Source organism: Zalophus californianus, chromosome 4 (genome assembly GCF_009762305.2).
Source record: "Zalophus californianus isolate mZalCal1 chromosome 4, mZalCal1.pri.v2, whole genome shotgun sequence".
NCBI lineage: Eukaryota > Metazoa > Chordata > Mammalia > Carnivora > Otariidae > Zalophus > Zalophus californianus.
This window is the reverse complement of record NC_045598.1, coordinates 126,751,709-126,772,267: the sequence shown is the minus strand read 5'-3', so window position 1 is coordinate 126,772,267 and position 20,559 is coordinate 126,751,709. Positions and strand designations below refer to the sequence as shown.

Sequence of the window (20,559 nt, the reverse complement as noted above, 5' to 3'; positions counted from 1 at the left end):
CAGGCATCCTTAGGGATGCCTCTCACTCACACTCCCAACTCTCTCCCAAAAGAATTTTTTTTTTAAGGACTTTATTTATTTATTTGACAGAGAGAGAGACAGCGAGAGAGGGAACCCAAGCAGGGGGAATGGGAGAGGGAGAAGCAGGTTTCCTGCCGAGCAGGGAGCCGATGCGGGGCTCGATCCCAGGACGCGGGGATCATGATCTGAGCCAAAGGCGGGGCTCAATCCCAGGACGTGGGGATCATGACCTGAGCCAAAGGCAGACGCTTAACGACTGAGCCACCCAGGCGCCCCATCCCAAAAGAATTTAAAGTATCCCATATGCTTAGAATTTTAAATCATTCTAGAAAAGCATTCTTTCCTCACATAGGAATCTAAACCTTATTTTTAAAAGATACAGAATTTAAGCCTAAAGAGAGAAATAGTTTCGATTCTCACATTTACACATGGAACTAAGCTATAAGGTCAATGAAGGTAAGACCATGCTTTATTCAATTTTATAATGCCTGGTATATAACCTATATCTAAGAAATATTCAATGAATAAATGTATGAATGAATACATGAATGAATCCTTGAATACGAGGAAAGAATGAAAGGGAAAAAGCACACAATTTTTAATATTTCATTTCTGCTTTTAGGCAGTCTGACTGCATAGAGAAGAAGCATAGTAACTAGTAACCAAAGTTACTTATCTCTAGTCACAATGGATACTCTATTGTGTCAAGGAGAAAAAGAAAACAATGCTGCCAAGGATGATGCCTCTCAACATGCCAGGCTTTCCTACTGAGGAAAGCAGTAATTCACAGCTTTCTGAAAAGTCATGTATTTAAGGTCGTTTTTAATACAGGTTTTCAATTTTGCTTGGTGCATTTATGTAGAAAAATGGAAATTAAAATGTGATTTTCATTTATAAATTACTATTTATACTAAGTTCAATTTCATTTATCAAGAGGATTTGCCTTTTACTTTTGCCACAAACAGTATTTGTAATAATTGTCTTAAGAGACAAGGAAGAATACATACTGATTGCCTTCTGAACTACTTTAAATTTTATTAAGTTTAAGGTTTAGTCAACAGAAAATACTTTTTAACTGTTATTTTTGTCATAACATTTTACAGCATTAGAGGTAGGTCAGAGAAATAAAATTAAGAACTATATGGAACAATTTAAGTATTCTGTTCCTTTTAAACTATGCATGAACTATGGCATCTTAATTGACTTAAGAAACATGGTCAAACTTACTTATTAAGAGCAGTTGTCTTATGATGCTTCTAGTGGCAAATAAAGCATTAGTGTTATCTTAGGGTCATTTGAAGTGATGTCACTGAAGTACATCAGTGACTCTAAGACAGTTAACATTATGCTTCACAACTGTATCAATTACAAGTATTAGTTTCTATAGTGGTTATGGGCTAAAAAAAAAACTATATTCAAAACTAAAGTATGCAATCTTTTTAAAATTAATTTACCTAACAGCACTCATAATTAGCAATTTATAGAATTACCAAGGAACACTTAGCTTTCTCTTTTATTATATTACCATGAGAAGTTACTACATAAAAATAATCAAAAGACAAATTTTTTTTTAAAGATTTTATTTATTTATTTGACAGAGAGAGAGACAGTGAGAGAGGGAACACAAGCAGGGGGAGTGGGAGAGGGAGAAGCAGGCTTCCAGCTGAGCAGGGAGCCCGATGCGGGGCTCGATCCCAGGACCCTGGGATCATGACCTGAGCTGAAGGCAGACGCTTAACGACTGAGCCACCCAGGCGCCCCTCAAAAGACAAATTATAGGAAATAATAATAGGACTTTCCATAAGCAGGTGACTTATCAAGAGACAGGACTGCTTTAATTGAGAACACTGTACTCAAACTTTACCTATAAAGGTATTATTACACAGGACTCATTTGACTCGTACAATCTGAAAAGCAGAATATCTGACATTTAGTTCGCAATAAGAGAAACCTAAGATTACAAATGTTAAAAAGAATGAGAATTAAAAATACAAAAATTAGTAAAAAAAAAAAAAAAAAACAAAAACAAAAAAACATCAATTTCCTGTTGTCCATTTCCCAAAATCTTTACATTAACTGTAATTTTTTGGCCTAGTCTAAACCTCAGAGCTTCTCTGCAATGTAAAATTCTACTGTTGCTTCCTTTCTGATAATTTTTAAATTTAACAATGTAATTGTTTTCTCCTTTATTATTCTCTTCCGAATTTCCCTAAGCATAATTGTACTTAAAATGAATTTTTACAAATCACACAAAATTTCTAGTAACAAGAGTAAAATCTCTTTATCTTATTTGGTAATCTGTAATCATTTTTGCTTGATTTCCAAAATAAATACTTCAGAGCATGAAAAATAAATCTAGAAAATTCTGGAGCCTAAAATACGAATCAATACTATTTTGATATAAGATTGAAAGACACTGCCTAAAAATGGATAAAAACACATAGGGACTATGGTCACAGAAGGATTCTTCAAGTACCCAAAGTTTAGAGGTAAGGGAGTTGAAAAGGAACTAGGAAAAAAAAAAAAAATGAAAAGGAGTCTGCTGGAAGTCCCCCAAGCCATCTCCAGGCTGAGTGATTGACTAGACTTACAGAATGCATTATATTCACAATTACAGTTTATTACTACGAAAGAATACAAAGAAAAATTAGCAAAGGGAAAGAAAAAGCTCACGCAACAAAGTCCAGAGGAAACTAGGTACAAATCTCCAAGAATTCTTTCCCCATGGAATCACATAGGACACAAATGGTGACAACATAACGTGAAGCGTTGTCTACTAAGAAAGCTCATTAGACTCAGTGCCCCAGGTTTTTATTCAGAACAGGTCACACAGGCACCCTCTGCCTAGCACATACCAAGATTCCAGACTCTACAAAAGGAAAGCAGTTGTTCTACTTGGTCATATGGTTTATACAATTTACGAACAATGACTTTATCATTTAGAGGATTTTTAGATGTTTTAGATCAGTACCAGGAACTGTTTACTAGCTAAATTCAAGATACTAGCCAAGGCAGGCTTGCAGGCAGGCCTTTCTAAGGATAGTCAGTCCCAGGCCTGCTTTGTTAAAAGTGATCTGCATAAGGAGGAACTAGTAAGATAGGAAGAAAACCAGAAGAGTAGCTCTAGAAGCCAAGTGAAGAAAATACTTCAAGGAAGCAGTAAGATGTTAAATGGAGCAGGTAAGTTGAACAATAAAAGATTTCAAAACTGCTCACTAAATGCAGTTATGTAAGAGGTTACTATAGATCTTAATCTTTGTGGTTGAGCAGCACAGAAGCCTGATGGGAAGAGGTTTAAGAAACTGAGGTGAGAGTAATTGGAGATAATATACACAACTCTAACTTTTGAACAAAGAAGAACCTAGAAATTGACAGTAACTGGAGGAACATACAGGATTTTATAAAACAGGAGATGATATAGCAATGCTTATATTCTGACATAAATGTTCTAATAGAAAGGAAAAATAATTTATGATTCAGGTGAGGAGGAAAATTGAAGTGGTAATATTTTCAGTGAAAAGGGACAGAATGCTATATAAGTAGAGGGGTTGGTCTAACAATCTATGGTAACAAGACAAGGCAGAATACATAGTACAGATGAGGGCTGGCTGGCAGATGTAAGGGTGGGAGAAAAGGGTAAATTCTAATTGCTTCTATTTTGCAGGGAAATACAGAGTAAAACCATGGGCAGGAGGACGGGGAATGGAGTTTGAGGAGAAAAGAAAAGATGAAATAGCTGCCTTGTAGAACAGGATAGGAATGGATTAGGTAAATGTAACAGAACCGCCAAGAGCAGTGAGGACACACCTTAGGTTAATAGTACTTTAAAGTAAGAACAATTACATGGTTGTGGGTTTTCTCCACCCAAATTCGGCTACATACAAACAGCACACAACAGGCTCAGAGTTAGATTTAACAAGAGATTAGATTTTCCCAAATAGATAAGATAAAGGGAAAGAGAAGCAAGAAAGAAAAGGGAGTCGATAAAACGGACCATGGAACTTAAGCCACATAAGGAAGGAAGTAATGAGAGGGTAGGTCCTTTAAGGGAGTAGAATCAAGGGATGGTAGGTCCTGGTAATGTCAATTATTTGGAATACTTGTCAGAGGCGGGATACAAGAGAAAATCAGCTGAAAAAAACTGGAAGTGGTCATCAAAATAAATATTTGCAACTGTAATTCAGTCACTGGTAACAGGGGTCTAAGATAGGACTATTGAAGTGGGTGGCTGAGGAAGAGTGGAAAACAGTATCACAACATGAAGAAGTCAAAAAACTAAAGAGGTACTAAATGTTTAAGGAATTAGAGGAATGGCTCTGAATCTGTGAATAACTGCAGTAAGAAGTGAGTACAAGAGATTGATGTTGCGAATTTCAAAGATGTCAGGTTATAGGGAGGACAAGAAGTATGAAGTCCCAAAAAAGAAATCCAACTCCAGATTAAATGAGGGAAGAATATATATATATAGCACAGCATCTGGCACATAGCACTCAATATAGGTTAGTTGGTAGTAGTGGCAATAGCAGAAAGAATAGTGGACTTTAATATTTTTACTGACCTTTCAAACACCAGGATCCTTCTTGGTTTAAATTATCTTTATTGGTGGGGCGCCTGCGTGGCTGAGTCGGTTAAGCATCTGCCTTCAGCTCAGGTCATGATCCCAGGGTCCTGGGATCGAGCCTCACATCGGGCTCCCTGCTTAGCAGGGAGTCTGTGTCTCCCTCTCTCTCTGCCTCTGCCCCTCTTTCCTTCCCCCCTCCCTGTGCGCTCTCTCTCAAATAAATCTTAAAAAAAAAAAATCTTTATTGGCTTCTCTTGTCAAATGCATAAGGTGTCAGTAAATCAGTTTTCTGGCAAATCCCAAAATACTGATTTTGAGCACTTCCTACTGTGGAAAGCAAAGCAAACTTTCTCCCACAAGCCGAATTTTTTAAAAATTGAGGAATATACATACCAAAAAAGCACAATCTTAGGCATATTGCTCAATGAATTTGTACAAAAATATGCACTATTGTAATAACTCAGATTTCTTTCCACCTCAGAAGGCACACTTATGCTCCTTCCCTACTAATGCCCTCTCCCAGAGCTTACAAGTATTCAGACTTCTATTAATATGGATGCGTTGGAGCTGTTCTTGAACCTCAAATAAAAAGAACTTTTTTACATTTTACTTCACTCAATATTACTTATGTGAGATTCAGCCATGTAGCTATATGCGGCAGTGGTTCATTCTTTTCAGTTTGTGTCTTTCATTGTATGATCACTTTTTTTAATCCATCCTACAGTTCACAGACATTTCAGCAGTTTCCTGCTGTTTGGGAGGGTGGGGGGGAGCACTATTATGAACAAAATTCCATTTACATTCTTGTACATGTCTTTGGTGAACACATGTATTTCTCTTGGCTATATTCCTAGGAGTGGAATTGTTGGGTCACTGGATAAGGTCGAGTTCAGTAGATACTGCCAGTTTTTCAAAGTTGAACCGTTATCCATTCCTACAAGCAATGAATGAGTTCCAGTTAATTCACAGCCTTGCCCACTCTTGGTATTATAAATATTAGACATTATACTTGTGTGCAATGGTGTCTCACTGTAGTTTCAATCTGTATTTCCTAACAACTAATGATGCTGAGCACCTTTGCAATGCATTTGGATTTCCCTCTTTTGAAAACAGCTATCCAAGTCTTTTGTCCATTTTCAGAACTGGTCTTCTTCTTACTGATATGTAAATTTTATACACACACATATACATACATATAAATATGTAGATTTTATACATATACCTACGGCTGCCTTTTCCCATTGTTATGTATTGTGATGAATAGTTCTTTTTTAAGATTTTATTTGAGAGAGAGAGAACACAAGCAGGGAGAGGAAGAGAGGGAGAAGTAGACAAGAAAAACAAAGAGAGACCAATAAAGATAATTTTTTTTTTTTAAGATTTTGTGAGACAGAGAGAGAGCGCATGCACAGTGGGGAGGGGCAGAGGGAGAAGCAGACTCCCGCAGAGCAGGGAGCCCGATGTGGGACTCGATCCCAGGACCCTGGGATCATGACCTGAGCCGAAGGCAGATGCTTAACTGACTGAGCCACCCAGGTGCCCCTGTGATGAATAGTTCTTAATTTTAATGAAGTCCATCTTATCAGACTTCTCTTTTATGATTAGTTCTTTTCCGGTCTTATTTAAGACATCCTCAACTACCTCCAACATCTCAGACAGTCTCCTTTGTTTTCTCTAAGCTATTTTATAGTGTTAAAGTTTTACCTTTAGGTCAGTAACTCTCTTGAATTAATAATCATATGCAGTGTGAGGTACAGGTTTAAGTTTCTTTTTTTTCTCTTCTCTAGTATGGATTCCTGACCTAACCAGCACCACTTACTGGGAAGACCATCCTTTTCTCCACTGAACCGCAGAGGCACTTAACGTCGTAAATCAGGTATCTGTACAGAGTGGGTTTGTTTCAATCCTCTCTATTCTGTCCCAGTGGTCTATTTACCTAACCTCATGCCAAAACTAAACAGTCTTAATTACTCTAATTTCATACCAAGTCTTTATATATAAAGTTTTCCAACTTTGTTTCCAACCTTTTCTTCAAGATTGTCATAGCTATCCAAGTTGTTTTTATTTCCTTATAAATCAGCTATCAAGGCGCCTCCTGGTACTGCACTGATCACCACGCACTCTGAAATGGTGCAGCAATCTTAAAGATCAATGGGAAAACTATGATTGTTCTGTGATCTTCATGAACTTTTGTCAAGAGTTAAAAAAAAAAAGGGCGCCTGGGTGGCTCAGATGGTTAAGCGTCTGCCTTCGGCTCGGGTCATGATCCCAGGGTCCTGGGATCGAGTCCCGCATCGGGCTCCCTGCTCCTTGGGAGGCTGCTTCTCCCTCTGCTTCTCTCTCTCTCTCTCCCTCTCTCTCTCTCTCCTCCTCTGTCTCTCATGAATAAATAAATAAAATCTTTAAAAAAAAAAAAAGTTAAAAAAAAAAAATCCTACTACCGGGGCACCTGGGTGGCTCGATGGTTAAGCATCTGCCTTCGGCTCAGGCCATGATCCCAGGGTCCTGGGATCGAGCCCTGTGTCAGGCACCCTGCTCAGCGGGGAGCCTGCTTCTCCCTCTGCCTGCCACTCCCCCTGCTTGTGCTCTGTCAAATAAATAAATAAAAATCTTAAAAAAAAAAAAAAAACCACTACCAACAACAAGAAAACCCTCTCTGTCAGTTATAAACATACAGGGAAATTAAGAAAAAGGAAATTAATAATTATTTAGTACACTGAAATTTAAAACATTAGGAACACTGAGAATTAAAATATTTTAATTCCTGGAAAAAAAACTTTTCAAGAGTTATATGAACACCGCTTGCCTTGTTGTATACCTTACAATATGTCACAAGCACCTTTTCTATGCTTTGGCAATCTGATAATGTTGAGAGACTTCAAATCCATGAACATAGAATGTCTCTCCCTATACTTGCACATTCTTTAATTTCTGACACATTTTGTAGTTTTCTGTGTACAAGTCTTACACACTTTGTTAAATACACTTTTAAGTACAGATGACCCTTGAACAATGTGGGGGTGGGAGTGTCAACCCCCATGCCACTGAAAATCCACACATACCTTTTGATTTCCCCAAAAACTTATACACTAATAGTCTTTCACCATAAGCCTAATGGATAACATAAACAATTGATTAGCACACATTTTATATACATATTACATACTGTAATCTAACAATAAAGTAAGCTAAAGAAAATGTTACTTAAATCATAAGGAAGAAGCCGCTGGGGTCTCTGCTAAATCTCAGACTTCTAGACACCAAGCTTCTCTGCAAGTAACCATGTCCCGTGGAAGCCGGAGCCGCACCTCCCACATGGCCCCTCCGGCCAGCTGGGCACCTCAGATGAGAGCCGACCAGCACCAGCAGCTCAGCCCCCAGCAGTGGCTCCACCATCTGCTATTGGCTCACCTGCTGCTGCACCCCGGCAGCCAGGTCTCATGGCCCAAATGGCAACCACTGCAGCTGGCGTGGCTGTGGGCTCTGCTGTTGGGCACTGGATGGGCCATGCCATCACTGGAGGCTTCGGTGGTGGAAGTAATGCTGAGCCTTCAAGGCCTGACATCGCTTACCAGGAGCCTCAGGGAACCCAGCCAGCACGCCAGCAGCAGCAGCAGTCTGGCCCATGCCACTATGAGATGAAACAGTTTCTAGAGTGTGCCCAGAACCAGGGTGACCTGAAACTTTGTGAAGGTTTCAGTGAGGTGCTGAAACAGTGCAGATGTACAAAAGGATTTTAGTCTAATCAAGAAGTTCAAATTGAAGATATGGAAAAATCATCTCTCATGACCAATTTAACATAAAAATATAATTAACAGTGAATATATAAAGTGTAAAACCACCAGTTAAACCTCTCCATCATTAAATACAGCTTTGTTCAGATCTGGAATGAAAAAGGATGTTCTTACTGTATAGAAATTGAGATGCTTTGAGTTTGGGGCTGGGCAGATGTTTGTGTGCCTCCTTAAATCACTTTTTGTGATATTCTCATTTGTGAATTAATTAGAATAAAGTGATTTTCTCCCCTCCAAAAAATATCATAAGGAAAATACATTGACAGTACTTTACTGTATTTATCAATACTGTAAGTGTACATCATCTATTTACAAGATGAATCATATCAGTACCTATATCAATATTATCTTATATGATACAAAAACACTGTCAAAATTACATGTATTACTAACACCAGACATCAAAATTGAAAAGATAATGGGTGCCTGGCTGGTTCAGTCAGTAGACTGAAGACTCTTGACTCTTGATCTCGGTGTTGTTGAGTTCAAGCTCCACACTGGGTGCAGAGCTTACTTAAAAAAAATAAAATAAAATAAAAATGAAAAGACAACGTGAAAAAAACTTACATTTACAGGTATAATGACTCAGTATTCATGATGAAGCAGCAACATGATTGCTTTATAGTAGCCTAGTATAATCGATACAAATGTTTCATGATAGCCTAACCTATACACTAATGAATGGTTATCAAATTTTTATGGCATACAGTATTACAGTCATATCCATAATACAGTATTGGAAACACTGTCACATTGTTTTAAAAACCACTTACCTGTGATGACAGGATGATAGTTTCTCCAATTACAAGAGACGCATACTGTATGATAATGTAATTCTTTGAAAGCAAAGTTATAAAACATAGGAAACCTAATTAACTTTAGATTAAACATCACTCACCTTATGCCTACACAAGGACAGGCTATCCATTTCCACAGAAGTCTTACATACAATGTTTTATGCAATGAATATTTAGGCAATAAAAATGACACAAAAATATACAGTTCTTGCCATAGACTTATTAGACTTTCACACTAAGACACATGCATACACAGTAGACAACTTCAACTATTGTACAGCACGATAGTTATTCACTAAGTGGAAGTGATCACCATAAAGGTCTTTATCCTTGTCATCTTCACAATGAGTAGGCTGAGGAGGAGGAGGAAAAGGAGGGGTTGGTCTTGCTGTCTCAGGAGAAGCAGAGAAAGGCCAGGACAGGCTGATACACTCAGTATACCTTTACGGATACACACTGTAATTTGACTGCTGTTTTATCATTTCTCTAAAAATGTTTCTATACCCTACCAATCCTTCTTCCACCATGTCCTTTAATTTCAATGCTCATAACACAGAAAAGCCTATGTTGTGAAAGAAGTTAAAAGCAGTCTTGAATAACTGAAACACTTCTGCCAGATTGTCAGATGTCGATTTGTTTTATGGCACTGCTCTTCTAGGTCTTCCTCCTTATCATCTGGCACTGGTTCAGAAGTACTCACCTCCATCAAGCCAGCTTCTGTTAATTCCTCTGGTAGGGTATCTATTAGCTCTTGAATTTCTCCAAGATTCTTATCTTGAAACTGTTCACCCACCACCTTTTTTTTTTTTTTTTGGCCATATCCACAATCTCTTTGATGAGTTCCTTGACTGGCTCTGCAATAAATCCTATGAAGTCATGCACAACATCTGGACAGTTTTCTCCAGCAGGAATTTATTGCTGCAGGTCTAATGGCTTTCATGGCTTTTCCTATAAAAATGATGAGCTCTTCAATCTTTCCAGACTTTTATGGTGTTCTCCCTATCAGGGTTCTCTTCCATAGTGTTGACAGTCCTTTCCATGGAGTACCATATGTAATGAGCCATAAAGGTCAATATAACCCCCTAGTTTAGAGGCTGAATAAAAGATGTGTTTGGGGGCAAGCAGACTACCTCAACATCTTCAGTGTTGAACTCATGGGGTTCTGGGTAGTCAGGGGCATTGTCCAATTTAACAGATATTAGTATTAGGGACAAAGCATCACTGGAATCAATGCAGAAAAAAAGTTCTCATTGTTCAACCCTTTTTGCACAACCAGAAGACTGGTAAGCTGCTATTTATTTTTTCCCCTCAAGACTCAGACATTAGCAGTTTTACAGATAAGGGCAGTCCTGATCATAAACCCAACTGCATTTGCACAAAACAGTAGAGCCTAGCCCTCCTACCTTAAATCCTGGTGCTCGCTTCTCTTCCTACTAATACATGTTCTTTGTGGAATTTTTCCCGGAAATAGGGCACCTTCATCTGCATTAAAACCTGTTCAGATGGATATTCTTTCTCCTCAATGATTTTCTTAATGGCATCTGGGAATTAGTCTGCTGCCTCTCCATCAGCAGGAGCTGCTTCCCCTGCTATCTTGACATTGTTTAAGACAAACGTCTTTCCAAAATTATCAAACCATCCCTTGCTGGTATTAAACTCTCCACCTTTAGATTCTTCATCTTCCTTTTGCTTTAAATTGTCACATAATAACTTTGCTTTTCCTCAAATCATAGTACAGTCTATAGGTATGCCTTTCTTATAGCAATCCTGCACCCACATAAAAGTTCCATTTGCAATACAACAAAAAAAGGTATTCACAAATTGCAAAGTTTTTGCACCTGCTGGTGTAGCACAGCAATGGCTTCATGACTTTCCTTTTTCTTTTTCACAGTGGTCCTTACACAGGATTCAGTTATCTTCAAATGGTGGGCCAACCACAGCTGTAGACCTTAATCTACATATCAAGCAATTCAATTTTTTATTGTAATATGACTTTTCTCTGCTTCTTGGGAGCACTCCCAGCACCACTAGTGGCACTTTGTATGGATCCCAGGGTGTAACCCAAAGTTTATATTATTGCACTGAAGACAATGAAAAACACAAGAATCCAGAGAGATCACTTTTTACTGCAATACACCATTTACTGGAAATGAACTGCCCTCTCAGGGATGATTAGCATCATAAGGACTTTATTTAATCTCTACGTCCAATGTATGTATGGATAAATTAAATTTATTTAATCTCTGTATCCAGCTCAAACAAGCCAGAGATCGACAGTCACAAGCTCTTCCGACTGAGCCAGTCAGGCACACCAGCACCACATGGTTTTTTAAGTGGACACCTGCAACAATTGAGCTCACTACAATAGCAACAAGGAGGTGGCTATGAAATTATTACAGTAGTACAGTATGAACAGTTAATTTTATGCAGTTAAAATTTAATAGTGCATCTTTACATTTATCTACATTTCTCATGAATGCAAATGGCAACACGCACAGTATAGTCTGTGTTTGGGGTTTAAGTTTTGATGATTTTCAACTTTTAATAGATTTGTATACATTTTATGGTGGTAAATGATAGAACAGACTAATATCCACATATATTTTATACATTCACAGTACTCCTTTTTAAAAGATTTATTTTAGAGAGAACGAGCAAGTGCATACACAATCAGAGGGAGGGAGAGAGAGAATCCTCAAACTCCTTGCTGAGCGGGGAGCCCCACCCAGGGCTCAATCCCAGGACCCTGATATCATGGCCTGAGCCAAAAATCAAGAGTCAGACACTCAACTGAACTGAGCCACCCAGGCACCTAACTTTCTTAAATTTTTTCAGTATTTCTAGGCTACACAGCTCATCTATGAAATTTTTCAAATTGTCACAAATCTCCAAAAATATTTCTAATACATTTATTGAAAAAAGTCCATGTATAACTAGACCCCCAGTTCAAGCCCATGTTGTTCAAGGATCAACTGTATTTTATTCTATTTGTTGCTATTCTGAATTAAGTATTTTCAGACTGTTCATTGCTAACAAAACATATAGAAACACGTTTTTATTGATCTCATATTCTGTGAACTTGCTAATAAGCTCATTATTTCTATTGGTTTTTTTGTGGATTCCTTAGGATTCTCTCCAAACAGAATCATGCCATCTGCAAACAAGGACAATTTTACTTCTAACTTTGATGCCTTTTATTTCCTGTTTTCTTTCATTGCACTGGCTAGAACCTTCAGCACAAAGTTGAATGAAGTGTTAACAGTACACATCCTTATTTTGTTCCTGCTCTTAGAAGGAAAGCTTTGCAGTCATAAACTGTTAAGTGTGATGCTGACTGTAGGTTTTTCACAGATGCCCTTCTTCAGAATCCAAAGATCTCTTCTATTCCGCATCTATTGATAGTTTTTGTCATAAATCGGTGCTGGATTTGGTCAAATGCTTTTTCTCCAACTCTTAAGGGCAGAAAGCACATGATTATCTCAATTCTATTAATCCGGTATATATTAATTTTGAGATATTAAGACAAAAACTTGCATTACTATGATAAAGCTCACTTGGCCAGGGGTATAATAATTTTTATATGTTGTTCATTTCAATCTGTTAATGTTTTGTTTAGGATTTCTGCATCTATATTCATAAGACACTACTTTGTACTTTTCTTGTGAAAACTTCATCTAGCCTTGATATTAGGATAATACTAGCCTCACAGTATGTGTTGGGAAGTGTGCCTTTCTCTTTTGTTTCAAGTTTATAAAGGAATGGTATTATTGCTTCTTTAAACATTTGGTAGATTTCATCAATGAAGCCATCCAGGCCTGGGCTTTTCTTTGTGAAAGATTTTTAATGAAGATTTCAATTTCTTTACATGTTATAGGTCTATTTAGATTTTCCATTTCTACTTCAATCAATTTTAGTAATTTGGGTCTCTCTAGGAATTTATCAATTTTGTCTAAGAGCTAACTTGTTCACATAACACACCTGCAATATTAGACAAGTCAGCAAACACTAAAGATTTATTAGTGCTAACAGTTAATGTGAAATCCTGCTTGCATTTAATTTTTAACATTATTTCTATGCCACTTGTAAAGAAACTCAATAAAAGGAAAGATTTCAGTAGTGACTATGATGGTTAATTTTAGGTGTCTACTTGGCTGGGCCATGGTGCCCAGATATTTGGTCAAACATTATTATGGATGTTTCTGTGACAGTGGTTTTTGGGTGAGATAAACATTTAAATTGGTAGAATTTAAATAAAGCAAACTGCCCTCCATAATGTGAGTGAGCCTCATCCAATCAGTGGAAGGCCTTAACGAAGACTGACCTTTCCCAAGCAAGAAGGAATTCTGCCAACAATCTTCAGACATAGAACTGCAACATCAGCTCTTCCCAGGGTAACCAGCTTCACAACTTACACAGCTTACCTTACAGATATTAGACTTTTCAGCCTCCATAATCACAAGCCAACTCCTTAATTATTTCTCTTTATATATATATTTATATGTATTATATGTATTTACTTACACACACATCCTAGTGGTTCTCTGAAGAACACTGACAATAGAGTGATATATTAATTGCTGGATTTGAAGATTTTTCTAAGGTTAACCTAACATCTTTTTCTTATTAATGAGACCATATTTGATAGAAAATTGTTTAATTTTTAATTCATGAACTTTTATTAAATAACTTACTGAAAATATTAAATTTCTTAAATTCTTCTTACTATGAATTTAGTTTTTTAAAATAAATTTCAACATTGCCACATTTAAAAGCCAACCTCTCTTCCAAGATACATACTGACTTAGTAACTCTTCATTTAACATTTACTGAGCACCACCCATATGCCAGCTGCTTTGCTGGTCTTGGGGAGATAAACAGGTATATAAGTCTTTGCCCAAAGGAACAGCATCTAGACAGTAAATAAGCAAGCATATAATTTCAATATAACATTGTAAATGTTATTTGACACCTTCCATAACCCACTGCAAGTACTAGTTTGGTATACAAAGAACTTCCTTTACACCAAGAGATAAAGGCTGGTTAATACAGTTTTATGCCCCGGTCTAGGTTACCTTTTTTAACTAAAATTTCCATTTCTTTTTTGGAGTATAACAGGCTCTTCAGTGTTTACAAGTTATTTCTGAGTTGCAAAAATTCTCTCTCCATGTTTCCCTCTGTATTCCCCCATTCAATCATGGCTGCCACAATTAGACAGACAGGAAGGACAAGGACACTTTTTTCTTGCATCTGTAATGAAAACCTTAGCAGCATACAGGAACTGCTCCAGGTCAAACAGATGCATTCCATTGCTTTTTAATCTCAAAAGGTATGGTCATATCCCCATACTATAAATCACAAAACTAGTATTTTCAAATACAGAACAGGATCTATGCTACCAGATATAGAAAAAGAAGGGGTATACATACACATATGCACCATCTAACCATGAAATTATACACAAGATACTGTCTAAGAAGAGAGACTGGAGGACAGAGTTGGGAGGGTCACAAATTTTCACGTTATACTGCTCTGTACTTTTTTTTTTTTTAAAGATTTTATTTATTTATTTGACAGAGAGAGACACAGCAAGAGAGGGAGCACAAGGGCGCCTGGGTGGCTCAGATGGTTAAGCGTCTGCCTTCAGCTCAGGTCATGATCCCAGGGTCCTGGTATCGAGTCCCGCATCGGGCTCCCTGCTCCTTGGGAGCCTGCTTCTCCCTCTGCCTCTCTCTCTCTCTCTCTCTTTCTCTCTCGCTCTGTCTCTCATGAATAAATAAATAAAATCTTAAAAAAAAAAAAAAAAGAGAGGGAGCACAAGCAGGGAGAGTGGAAGAGGGAGAAGCAGGCTTCCAGCAGAGCAGAGAGCCCAATGCGGGGCTCAATCCCAGGACCCTGGGATCATGACCTGAGCCGAAGGCAGAAGCTCAACGACCAAGCCACCCAGGCACCCCTCTATTTTTTTTAAGATTTATTTATTTATTTGAGAGAGAGAGAAAGAGAGAGAGATCACAGAGGCAGAGGAAGAGGGAGAAGCAGATGTGCCACTGAGCAGAGAGCCCGATGTGGGGCTCAATCCCAGGACCCTGAGATCATGACCCGAGCCAAAGGCAGATGCTCAACCAACTGAGCCATTCAGGCACCCCTGTACTTTCTTTTTTTTAAAGATTTATTTATTTTAGAGAAAGAGGGAGAGCACGAGCAGGGGAGGGGCAGAGGGGGAAGAGAGAGAGGGAGAGAAGCAGACTTCTTGCTGGGCTCAGAGCCCTACACGGGGCTCAATCTCAAGACTCTTGAGATCATGACCTGAGTCGAAATCAAGAGTCAGAGACCCAACTGACTGAGCCACCCAGGGGGTCCCTGTTCTGTACACTTTATAATCATTTTGCATGTGCAAATTTTATTTCTTTAATAGAAAAAAATTCTTATAAAACTCAAAACAAAGCAATGCTCCTATCTTCACCATCTGAGCCAGATACTTTATTTCAAAAGCAGTGCAGATAATCTATGGATGTTGGGTTAAAAGTATGTATATATGGAAAAAATGTTGAAAGTATTGGCTGTATCATGTCAATTATTAAAAATATCTTCCAGGATAGGGCACCTGAGTGGCTCAGTTGGTTATGTGGCTGCCTTCGGCTCAGGTCATGATCCTGGAGTCTCAGGATCGAATCCCGCATCAGCCTCCCTCCTCGGTGGGAAGTCTGCTTCTCCCTCTGACCTTAACCCCTCTCATGCACTCTCTCTCTCTCTCTCTCTCTCTCTCAAATAAATAAAATCTTTAAAAAAAAAAACACCTTCCAGGATATAAAGCATTAAAATCAAAGTAATAATGCTCAACCTAAGGGAAAATACTTAACTTCTCTAAGAAAGAGAAAAATAGGGGCACCTGGGTGGCTCAGTTGTTAAGCATCTGCCTTCGGCTCAGGTCATGATCTCAGGGTCCCGGGATCAGCCCCGCATCAGGGTCCCTGGTCTGCGGAAGGCCTGCTTCTCCCTCTCCCACTTCCCCCTGCTTGTATTCCCTCTCTCACTGTGTCTCTCTGTCAAATAAATAAAATTTTTAAATAATTAATTAATGAAAAAGATGGTATTTAACTGAGGTACATAGACCTATACTTAAAAAATTAATAAAAGCATTTCTCAACAATGGCTAGTTATTAAACACAATAAGGAGTTACTAAAAGTCAAATAATTTCTTTTAATTAAAAAAATCATTAATATGCCTAGAAATGGTGTAGAAAGAAAATATTTGCTTCCACAGATCATTTTCAGCTGACTCCCATATTTCATTAAACCTGAGTTATTCTAACAAATTCCTTTTTTTATTTATTGTTATGTTAATCATCATATATTACATCATTAGTTTTTGATATTCTAACAAATTCCTTACTAAGGACATCACGTCATCAGCTTATACAGACTAAACTATGTGCACGCCATATAAAATAAAGAACTTCATCCGCCTCTGTCCTGGTTCCTGGGAGGTAACTTCTAAATCCTTGGAATATTCCAAGTGATAGAAGGCTCCTTGTTATTCATGGTAGGTCCCTGGGACCCATACACAATAGTTTATACTAATATACTAACTCATGGTGAGCTCCTATATAGTTTATGCTTAAGAGATAACATATATGGGAGCTGGTCACATCAGAAAGACCACACCAGAAAGATGTGATTAGAGGGTTAGACCTTTGAGCCATTTGACATCAGCCAGACCTCAAGGGAAAGTAGGGAGTCTGGAGACTGAGCAACATGACTAGTGAAATCTCAATAAAAGCTCTGGACACTGAAACTCGGGGAGCATGCTGGCTGGCAATAGTACTGATGTTCCAGGAGAGGAGGGCGACATATCCCTGAGGCTGACAGAAGCTTCACGTGTGGACCACTCCCAGACCATGCCCTATCCATCTCCCCCCGTTGGCTAGTTCTAATTTGTAGCTTGTGCTACAACAGAACTGTAATCATGAAGTACTTTCTTGAGTTCTGTAAGTCATTCTAGTGATTATCAAACTCGACAGAGTAGTAGAAACCCCCATACTTGTAGACAGAATAGAGGATGGCTTGTGGACTCCAAAACTAGCTGCTGATGTCCAAAGTAAGAGAAGCCTTGTGGAGGACTATGCCCTTAATCTGTGAAGTTTGGTTCAACCCTGGGTAGTTGATGTCAGAAATCATTGTAATGCTCCTCAAATACTTCTGTGAGAGGTATAGAATGAGAATGGAAGAATAAGCCACATGGATAAGCATTACCCATAAGTATTACCACTAACAAATGAATTTACAAAAATCATAAAAATGCAGTGTGATTCATGATAGCTGCATCATGAGCTATCAATAGATCTTCACTGGCTAAATGAATATTGTCAGTTTATATATTATTGATAACTATTATGCTTATTTATTCAAAGTATGGTATCAAAGACCTTAATTCAAAATATAATTTCCAAATTGGACCTTTTTTAGACCAGTTTGCTCCATAAGTACTGTAAGAAACCACATGAGAAAAAACTCCAAAAAAAAAAAGAAAGAAAAAGAAAATTCTCTAATGCCAAATTATTCTACATTTTTCCCATTGTGACAAACTACATATTTGGCCTAATTTCTTTCTAGTTTTATTGAAAAATAATTGACATAAATCACTGTGTGACTTTAAGGCATACAACTTGATTGATTTATACATACTGTGGAATAATTACCACAATAGGTTCTGCTAACATCCATCTTCCTTATGTATAGATACAATGGAAAGGCAAGAAAAACGTTTTCCTTCTCATGAAAACTCTTAAACTTACTCTCAACAAATTTCCTATACATCACACAGCAATGTTAGCTGTAATCATCATGTTATATGTTATTTCCCTAATATGTATGTATATATGTATTTATTTATTTTTAAGCCCTGTATTTATATTACAACTGGAAATTTGGACCTTTTGATCACCTTCCTCTAATTCCCCTACCCCCACCCTTCACCTCTGGTAACCACAAGTCTGATCTCTTTTTCTGAGTTTGGTTTTATTTTCTGTTTAAATTCCACATGTGAGATCATGCAGTATCTGTCTTTCTCTGACTTACTTCACTGGGCATAATGCCTTCAACTCACCAATAGTGGGCAAGCAAGGGTTCCATGACAGCATTTGCTATCTCTGTCTTTTTGATGATGGCCATTCTAACAGGCATGAGGTGATCTCTTTGTAATTTTAATTTGCACTTCCCTAATGACTAGTGATGTTGAGCATCTTTTCATATATATCTGGGCTAATTTTAAGGCCACAATTATTCAAGCAAGTCAGTAACTGAATGCTGATAAGTTTTTATAAAATCAAATTATGTATTATTCTTTAGTAAGATTCAATGCACATCAAAAATAATTATTGTTTCAGTTAACAATAAAACAACCATTCTATGAAAATTAAATTCTACATACCCAACAGAATAGTTTATTTTTGCAGTGGGGACCTTCATTCATTCAGAACACCTTCCTTAAACACTAAAGTGACAGGCACTGTGCTAGGCAGCAAATACACAATGGCAGGCAAGCTGGCATACCACTGCAGTACAAGAGACAGTTGACTAAGTTCAAAACTACACTTTACAGAGAGAATCAATGCAACAGAAGCACAGGAGGACAAGACATAAATAGCCAACACAATCTGCGAAAATCAATAAAAGGATAAAATCATACGGTAAACAAGAATACATTGAAGGAGTTGAGCAAGACTAACGTGATCCTATTTGTTTTTTTGAAAGGATAATGAAGGGCAGTGCAGAGACTTAGTGGGGGGGCTAGACCATAAAACAAAAAGAACACTAGAAAAAAAATCAGAGACAGCACAGGCCTGCATAAAATAATGTTTGTGGGATTAGAGAAAAAGAAAACTTATTTTTAAATTTAAGCAATAGAATCAACTGAACTTATGTAATTACTTGCTGTGGGAGGCAAAGGGAAGAAGGGAGTCAAAGATGACTAGGCAAACACCTCACCGGAGTACCAGAAAGTTTGAGAAGAGTAAAGGTAATCTTGCATATGTTAATTCTGAGCCCATGACATCCAACTATCAACATCCAATAGGAAATTAGATATATGGGTCCATAGTTCAATAAAAAAAATTTTTTTTAAATCAGGATTGGAATACAGATTTAGGGGTCATGAACACACTGATGGTATATAAAGCCTCTGAGTGGATAAGGTCAGTCAAGGAATATGTGAAATGAAAAGGCATAAGACATTGCCCGAAGGAACACCAATTTAAGGAATAAGCAGAGGTCACTGTCTTTAAACTAGACTTTAAACTCTCCATCACTTGTGCATGTAATAAAGAATAACTCTTAAATTCTTAGTAGAATTTAATAGAATAGAAACAGAGAGCTTAAATAACCCGTGCCAGGTCACAAAGGCATGACATGCACAATCCAGAGCAAGCTGTAACCCAGAATTTCAAAGTGATTCTGTCTAACCTTACACTGAATAAAAGAATCTACTATTAAACTTTTAAAAAAATTATCTCTTACAATAATCAAAATTTCAATTCATAAAAATTTAGGGCTAGAAGATAACCCAACTTTTTTATGTTACAGATAAGGAAATTGGGGTCCTTAGAAATAAAGGAGCTTTTCCAAAATATAATACTAAAAATTTATAAAGAGCCTGGGGGCATCTGGGTGGATCAGTCACCTGGGCATCTGATTCTTGATTTCAGCTCAGGTTATGACCTCAGGGTCCTAGGATCAAGCTCCACATCAAGCTCCATCTCAGTGGGGAGTCTGCTTGAGATTCTCTCCCTCTGCCGTTCCCCCTGCTCATGTTCTCATGCTCAATGCTCTCTTGCTCTCTCTCAAATAAATAAATCTTTAAAATAAATAAAAAGAGCCTGAATAGTCAAAGCAATCTTAAGAAGAACAAAGCTGAAGGTATCACAATTCCAGATTCCAAGATATACTACAAAGCTGTAGTTATCAAAGCAGTATGGTACTGGCACAAAAACAGACACAAAGATAATGCAACAGAAAAGCTCACCCAGAACTAAACCCACACTTACGTGTTCAATTAACCTGTGACAAAGGAGGCAAGAATATACAAAGGGGAAAAGATAATCTCTTTAATAAATGGTGCTGGGAAAACTAGATAGCTACATGGGAAAGAATGACACTGGATGACTTTCTTACACCATACACAGAAACAAACTCAAAATGGATGAAGACCTAGGGGCGCCCAGGTGGCTCAGTCCTTAGGCGTCTGCCTTCGGCTCAGGTCATGACCCCAGGGTCCTGGGATTGAGCCCCACATCAGGCTCCCTGCTCTGCAGGAAGCCTGCTTCTCCCTCTCCCACTCCCCCTGCTTGTGTTCCCTCTCTCACTGTCTCTGTCAAATAAAAAATTTAAAAAT

General features: G+C 37.9%; 1 protein-coding gene, 1 non-coding gene and 1 pseudogene across 7 annotated transcripts in view; 1 reads left to right on the top strand and 2 right to left on the bottom strand.

Moving 5' to 3' along the window:
- The window catches only part of CSPP1 (centrosome and spindle pole associated protein 1), a 266,222-nt gene that overhangs the window by 123,238 nt on the left and 122,425 nt on the right, over window positions 1-20,559 (bottom strand). Inside the window, exon 1 of one of the 6 annotated variants that reach the window (XM_027570768.2) lies at window positions 4,580-4,597. The exons of 4 other annotated variants lie outside the window; for them this stretch is intronic. The gene's annotated coding sequence lies outside the window, so the exon portion shown is untranslated. Of the gene's footprint in view, window positions 1-1,248; window positions 1,267-4,579; window positions 4,598-20,559 lie in introns of those variants that run through there. One more of the 6 variants, XM_027570676.2, reaches the window with a different exon arrangement.
- On the top strand, window positions 7,865-8,322 carry LOC113914195 (annotated as a pseudogene).
- On the bottom strand, window positions 14,346-14,475 carry LOC113917659. The gene has a single exon (XR_003518316.1). It is a non-coding gene; the product is annotated as a small nucleolar RNA SNORA31 (small nucleolar RNA).